Source organism: Pinus tabuliformis, chromosome 1_1 (genome assembly GCF_031772625.1).
Source record: "Pinus tabuliformis cultivar Carrire ecotype Pingquan chromosome 1_1, CPIR1, whole genome shotgun sequence".
Lineage (NCBI taxonomy): Eukaryota > Viridiplantae > Streptophyta > Pinopsida > Pinales > Pinaceae > Pinus > Pinus tabuliformis.
Window position 1 is genome coordinate 800,047,348 of NC_142297.1, and position 8,295 is coordinate 800,055,642.

An 8,295-nucleotide genomic window follows, 5' to 3' on the forward strand; every position below is an offset into this window, starting at 1 on the left:
TTTTTGGGCATGGGATCCCCCCAAGGCAAGTTTTGGGGCTTAAAGCCCAAGTTTTGGCTAAGTCCATTGTAAAGACTCTGTGATTTGTGGGTGTGGAGCGCAAAGTTGTAATTGAGTCATACGGTTGTCTGCCCTTACTTTCGTAAATGTAGTTTTGGCTTGAGAGTTCTACCCATGGTCCGTAGAGCATGGGATTATATAAATAGAGTGAGATTCTAAGTGTAAAGAGACATCTAAGGAATTGAAGAAAGAAGGAAATTTATCCATGAAGCATTGAGTCTAAGTGTAGAGTTGTGTCTTTGGGTAGTAGAGTAGGAGAAGGCTCTGCAACTGAGAACCCAGGGGCCTAGTAGTCCGTAGCTGAGTGTGCGGACTCCTACAGCTGAGCACACATGGTAGGTTGAGTCTGTAATCGATTGAAGCATTAATAAAGAGAAGTTTTACAATATTTCTATATATCATTTCCTATTTTATGAATTGAAGTCTATTGGGTATGAATTGCAAGTTTACTGTTTATTTGTTGCACAAACTTATATGAATGTGCTAAATAAGCAAATATAATATAAGGTATCTATTTTCGTGAAGATAATTAACTATTATAAGTAAAATCCATGGTGTGACTTGGGGAAATAGGTCAAATCGCTACTTTAGCAGCGCGAAGCTCCTCAGCCCCTAGTTAGGGCTACGCGAAGATGAAAATGACAAGGTCACAAAGGCCTCAAAGACTAGGAAAGTGCACAAAGGTATTCACAATTGGACCAAACCAACCCCATCAAACATCTGAAGGGTGTAGAAACTTGGTTCCAGCATCCCCCCATACTGCTTCGGGTGGACCTCAATTCGCACTCCGCGGATTGTTGCCGAAAGGGCCAGTAATACAGGGATTTGTTTAGGTAATCCACTCTGAACCTGGGCCAGGCCCCAACAAGCCAAAAAATGTTTCCATTGCCGAGACTGGAATCTGCATAGATATGTCTGATGTCATATCATTGGAATCTAGCTAAGAAAGAAATTGAAGGTTGGATGGACAGAAGAATTCACGAGTTTGCGGCGCAGGAGAATAGGATTCCACGACTATCAAAAGAAAAGTGGTTAGACTACTACCTGTACACAAAGATCCATGAAGTTTTCTTTGCATCTTTCCCTACTAAACTGTACGAGTGGATCGCAAAGCTAGCATATAGCCAAGGAAGGTGTAAGCTCAATAGTCCTATTGTCTGGACCCCAGAATTGGTGTGCAGATTGGAAGCATCAGAGGATAAGATCACATGCATTGTTGATCACTGGCTTGATTGGATTATAGGAGGATTCATTACTGAGTTCTCAGTAGACACTACAGTAAGCTACAATGAGGCCAAGCGACACTTTCTCAAAGGACCATGAGGTACCTACGTTAAGTCTCTAAACACTTGGATTAAAATGATACTATGTGAAAAGTATATTATGCGAATACAGTAATGTTCAAGGCTACGCGAAGTGGGAGAATTTACAAAAACGAAGGTAGCACAGAACTAGAAACTAGGCCCTTGATTTCACCTCCGCGAGGGGATGAGGAAGAGCTCACGAAGGTCTCACCAAGAAGTGCAATCAATTTGATAAGGTAGAGGATTTTGCGCATACCACCCCCACCCACACCACCACCAACTTCACCACCTTCAACCCCATCTTCACCCGTACCACCTTCGCCACCACTACGATTAATATGGAAAGCGTGATAAAGTTGCCAGTGTTCAAGGGAGTAGGAAATGAAGACCTGGACCAATTTTGGTTCATGATAAGGGCTATATGGGAAGTGCATGCAGTTACAAATGATAACATAAAGAAGTCAATGTTGGTTAGCACTCTACAGGATCAAGCACTAACTTGGTATATTAAGTATTCTAACAACAGTTAGAATGCAGGGATAGCGGATATCCAAATTGCGCTGAACAAAGAATTTAGCAGGTCGAAGTTAGAGGCATAGTCGATCATTGGGTTCAACGAGATCACAATGCTACGAGGCGAGACTCCTTGGGAGTTGGATCAGAGACTGAAGTGCATAATTCGTGAAGCTAATATGACTTTGACAGATGGGCAACACCATGAATGGTTTGTAGTGTCGCTAATGCCACATTTAAGGAATGCGCTGTCACAATAGAGGCTAACAACTCAGGTAGAGGCCTTGGAGATCATGATGAGGCTACATGAGACCCAAATACAAGATCTTAACCTGGAAGTTCAGCAGATCCACACGCAGTTGAAAAACTTATGACTTGAGATGCAGAGTCTAAAATAGGACAAGATAGCTGGCCCGGAACTGCACGAAGAGGTATGGTGTGTTAAATGTAAGGGTCAGGGTCATGACAAGGACCACTGCCCAATGTTCGTGAATTAGCTCGTTGGAGGAGGACTGATGCCACTAAGATCAGAGTCACAAGCAAGACCTAGCGTGGAGCCTACTTTGTGGTGTGTGATTTGTCAAATAGGAGGAAAGAATGCAATGGACAATTATTATTTGTTACAGAAGTACACTCAAAATTCGTAGTAGCTGTTCTATAATTTTTGTAAATTGGTGGGACACAATGAGCTTACTTATGGAAGCTATGAGATAATGATGGATAGGACTCCCACCTATAGATTTCAAGCCGAAACGTGGCCCCTTAACCAAAACATAGGGGTGGCGTGAACCAGATTTCAGGGGCATGGATGAGGTCGAGGTGGAGGAGGACCTAGAAGAGGTTGTGGATAGCTGATATGTTACAATTGCGGGGGTCCAAGACATTATGCCCACGATTGTATGAATCCAATGCATCCATCATGTCTGTATTGTACCTTTTTTTATCATGAGATGGAGGATTGTCCCACACTGATAGCAAGGCTCCACAGCAAGGGAGTGCTCCAACCTCCCCCGACTCAGAACCTGTAGATGATGAGGTCTGAGCCATGCGAGGAAGACCCCTAACATGAAAATTGTGCTCCATAGTGGAATTATGACAAGAGATGATAAAGGAAAACACCCTGAAGATAGTACTTGGGTTCGCAAGGCTCCAACAAAAGAACCAGAGTTTGATTTGGAGCGCGCTAAGGAAACCTTCATGGAAACTAGAAAGAGCTTCGCTGATGCCTCCACTTTAGGAAGCAAAGATAGACCAAAGCTAGAGAGGGACCCATCAATGCTCACAATGTTCCTAGAAACATGCATGAAGTTACTACATGATAGTAAGGCTGTAAAGGGATTGCAAGAACTCATTAATAGATTCACTGGGACCATGCCAGGAGAATGGCATGTAGTCTAGAAGATTGGAAAGCATGTAATGAGGACAGGAAGAGAAATGAGGTTGACCGCACAGATTGGAGGATATGAGATGGACCAAGTAATTCTGGACCTAGGGTCGGAAGCGAACATTTTGCTGAAGTAGACATGGGAACACATGGGAAGGCCTACGTTGCAATGGTCTCCTATCCACCTGCGAATGGTGAACTAGCAAAAGATAATACCCATCAGGAGATTATAGGGAATCACCGTGGATATTGAAGGGAAAGCATGCTAGTAGACTTTGAAGTGATAGAGATTGTTGATGATAGCAATCCCTACCTCACGCTTTTAGGAATAGATTGGGCCACTGACATGAACGGGGTGATAAATCTGAAGAAGTGAAAGATGTTTTTTGAGAAAAAATCTATGTGCATAGTTGTACCATTGGACCTTGTAGAAGGATTTCACTACACGGAGCTAGGTGCGACTAGGCACCTAGATAACTGCGCGAGAGCAAGACTAGGTAAATCCCACCGCGGATGGATGAATCTCATGGGAGCACAAAAGCTCCTATACGTTGGATTCTAATGAGGAAATAGAGCGATGGTAGAATCGGTTGCATGAGGTGACCATGCTGAACTGTAATATGATGACAAGATCATTGCATTGCATATCGACAGAAGTAAGGGATCTGCCTACTTATGATGGGTTAAGTGAGGTAGATGCTTTCCTAAATAGATTTGAAAGAGAAGTTCTGGAATAGCAACGTTTTGAGGATTTGAAATGGGTACTACGAGCTACGCCCGTGAAGTGGTGGGGTACACACCAACGAAGCTTTGAGGACTTGTGTGAATGCAAGAGAATGATGCACATATGTTTTAGGAAGCCTCAGATGCACCTAAAATACAAGTATGATGGACAAGATGATCAATGCACACACCTCGCCAAGTGGAAAAAGGCCTATGGGGAAGAGTCATAATCTGAGTGCATGCATCTATTCTATCATACCCTAGATGTTATACCCATGAACTGGTATATAGAGACGGAGCTCTGCCATGGGACGAGTGAATGGGATATCCTACATCAAGGGTTTCTGTTAACCTTCACTTTTGAGGATTGTTGGTGGGACACTGTTGATGACATGCTACAAGTAGTAAAAGAAGCTATCTTTAAGATACCATAGGAGCCAATAGAATTGATTCAACTTGAATGGGATACTCAGCTGAGCTGCGCGCTGGAGTGTTATAATGTCAATACTGAAGAAGACGATGAGGATCAATGAAAAATTAAGATTCCAAAAACAGAAGGCCATTGCAAGGTTCAAGGACCACTAATTGAAGACCCTGACATAACTACGCCGGTAAGGACAAAGCAAGTGAACATAAGTATGGAAGCCGAAGCTAAGTATGCAATGCTCGGTGACTACTAGGATGATGCAACGGTGGATAAGGTCACTGAGTTACTCCGTGAGTACCAGGACTTATTCCCGACCAAGATCACAGACTTAAAAGGAATCATCGGAGATTTAGGAATGATGTGGATCACATTAAAGCCTGACGTGAAGCTGTTAAGTAAAGGCCTTACTGCTTGTATCCAAAATATAAGGAGAAGGTTCGTGTACAACTAGACAAAATTCTCACAGCTGGAATCATTGATCCGGTAGAAGAATCCAATTGGGTAAGCCCTATGGTGGTGCAGGAAAAGAAGCAGAAGGGTGAGATAAGAATATGTGTGGACCTCAGAAAATTGAATGACGCATGTGTGCATGACCCATTACCAACCCCGTTCACAGATGAAATATTGCAAAATGTAAGTGGGAAGTAAGCATATTCTTTCATTGACAAATTCTCAGGGTACCACCAGATCAAAATTGCGCTAGAAGATAAGAGTAAGACAACCTTCGCAACTGAGTGAGGTTGCTATCAATACACTGTTATGCCATTTTGATTGAAGAATGTGCCAGCCACCTTTTCATGTATAGTTGTTTTAGCATTCAAGGAATATATCCACAAGTTCCTAGAGGTTTATCTACATGATTGGACTATATTTGGATTGGTTAAGCACCATGTAGAAAGCTTACACTTGATGTTGGATACTTGTTGAAGACACCAAATTGTGTTGAACCTTAAAAGTGTATGTTCCTCATTCCTTTTGGGAACTTGCTTGGACACATGGTTTGTAGATAGGGACTGGCAGTAGACCCCACAAAGATTGTGGTGATTATGAATTTGGAAGTGCCGAAAAGTGTGAAACAGCTGCGCGCTACCCTGGTACATATGGGGTACTACAGGAAGTTCATCAAAATCTATGCCTAGATCATTGCATCGATGGAGAAGCTATTGAAAAAAGATGTCATGTTCTGCTAGAATGATGATTGCAAGAAAAGGCTGGATGTACTAAAAGAGAAAATGGCCTTTGCGTCGATCCTGCTCTTCCCAAAATGGGACGAGGAGTTTCATGTCCATGTTGATGCGTCATGTATAGTGATAGTAGTGTTACTAACACAGGAGGGTGGGGAGGGCTTGGATCACCCTATTGTGTTTACAAATCGTAGGTTTTCTAAATCAGAAAAGAACTATTCCACAACTGAACGTGAGGGATTGGCTATGGTGTACAAGCTTCAGAAATATCGGCATTGTTTGTTAGGGGGAAACTTCAAGATGTATACAGAGCATTCTGCACTAAAATACTTAGTCAGTAAACCTATGTTGGGGGGGCACATATGCAGGTGGCTTTCATTGTTCCAAGAATATGATTTTGAGGTCATTGTGAAGCCTGGGCACTTGAACGCGGGACCGGATCACCTGTCGCGCATTGAGACAAGAGAGGAACCTACTAATTTGGAGGAAGGATTACCTGACGCACAGCTCTTTGCTGTGCGCATAGCAGATGGACACTTTGAAGATATAATCCACTTTCTCATGATTGGAACTATGCTGAAAGAGTACTCTGTCTAGTAGAAGAAGGAACTGGTGGTGCACGCGGCAGATTTTTCTGTCATTGTGGGGCACCTATATAAGATGGGCAATGATGAGATACTATGAAGGTATGTACCTGAATTTGAATGAAGTCATATCCTCATGGACGCACATGGGGGCATTGTAGGAGGACACTATGTAGGGCAAGCAACCGTGCAAAAGATTCTCCATGTAGGGTTGTGGTGGCCAACCCTTCATCAAGATTCAAAAGAACATTGCAAGGCCTGTGATGTATGTCAAAGAACAAGTAAACCATCGTGGAGGGATGAAATTCCTTTGGATCTGCAAATGACACTGCAGAACTTCGAAAAGTGGGTGATCGAATTTGTAGGACCTATCAAACCTCAGGGAAAAACGGGTGCGAGATACATTATCACTGTGACAGAGTACTTGACTCATTAGGTAGAAGTGCAGCCAGTAAAAGATTGCATGACTGCCACGGCCGCGAAGTTTCTATTTGAACACGTATTGACACAATTTGGATGTCTGAAGATCTTCATGAGTGATCGCGGTACACATTTCCTGAATGAAACAATAAGCACATTGACAGAAGAGTTTCAGGTGTATCATCAGAAAAGCACACCATATCACCCACAAGCCAACGAGATAGTAGAAGCATTTAACAAAATACTGGAGATTGCACTAACCAAAGTATGAAACGTGTAGCGAAGTTATTGGGACTTACGCATACCTATAGTATTATGGGCTTATAGGACAAACTGTAAGAAACTGACGGGACAGACACCTTTCCAGTTGGTCTATGGAGTGGAAGCCGTAATGCCAATGGAGTATATTGTGCCTAGTCTACACATAGTAGCACTCAGAGGTATGACGGACCATGAATCCCTGGAGGAGAGGCTCTGACAGTTAGAGGAACTCAAAGAGGAATAGTCTTTGGCTGGATTCCATCAGCAAGTAAAAAAGCAGCTCGAAAATCCCTGACACAATCAACATATTAAGTTGTGCACCTTCAAGGTAAATGATTTAGTGTTACTATATGATAGTAAGTTTGATAAATTCTTGAGAAAATTCAGAATGCATTGGTTGGGACTGTATTTTGTTAAGGAGTTCACAAATGGAGGCATGGTGTAGTTGGCAAAGCTAAATGGAGAACCTTTCCTAAGCGCAGTGAACAGCAATTGATTGAAGCCATACATGGGTGGCCCAGCTATCTGACTAGCCGACAAAAGCACAGTCTTCGCGCTCTAGGTAGCTAAAAGAAGGTGCAGGACTATAAACAGATGCAAGGGATGCAAGAATAGATACAGGGGAGCAGTTACGATACTGCAGTCTTGAAACATTGCATACACGAGATATATTAGGTAGTTGCCTAGTGCGTTGTCGACCTTGCAGCAGTCCGAGCAGTGTTGGGAGGTCTTTGCATGAAGATCTCTGCACTGAAAAAGTGACTCAAGGGCGAGTCACAATGTTTGTGTTGGGGGCCTGTTGAGCATGGGATCCCCTCAAGGCAAGTTTTGCAGCTTAAAGCCCAAGTCTTAACTAAGTCCATTGTAAAGACGCCATGATTTTTGGGTGTGGAGCACGAAGTTGTAATTGAGTCATAGGGTTGTTTGCCCTTACCTTTGTAAATGTAGTGTCGGGTTGAGAGTTCTACCCATGGTTCACAAACCATGGGATTGTATAAATAGAGTGAGGCTCTAAGTGTAAAGAGATATCTAAGGAATCGAAGAAAGAAGGAAATTGATCCATGAAGCATTGAGTCTAAGTGTAGAGTTATGTCTTTGGGTAGTAGAGTAGGAGAAGTCGCTGCAGCTGAGTGAGCAGAGACCTAGTAGTCTGCAGCTAAGTGTGTGGACCCCTACAGCTGAGTGCATAGGGCAAGTTGAGTCTGTAACCAATTGAAGCATTAACAAATAGAAGTTTTACAATATTTCTTTGTATCTTTTCCTATTTTATGCATTGAAATCTACTGGGTATGAATTGCAAGTTTACTATTTATTTGTTGCACGAACTTATATGAATGTGTTGAATATGCGAATATAATATAAGGTATTTGTTTTTGTGAAGATAATTAACTGTTATAAGAAGATAAGTAAGATCTGTGGTGTGACCCGGGGAAAT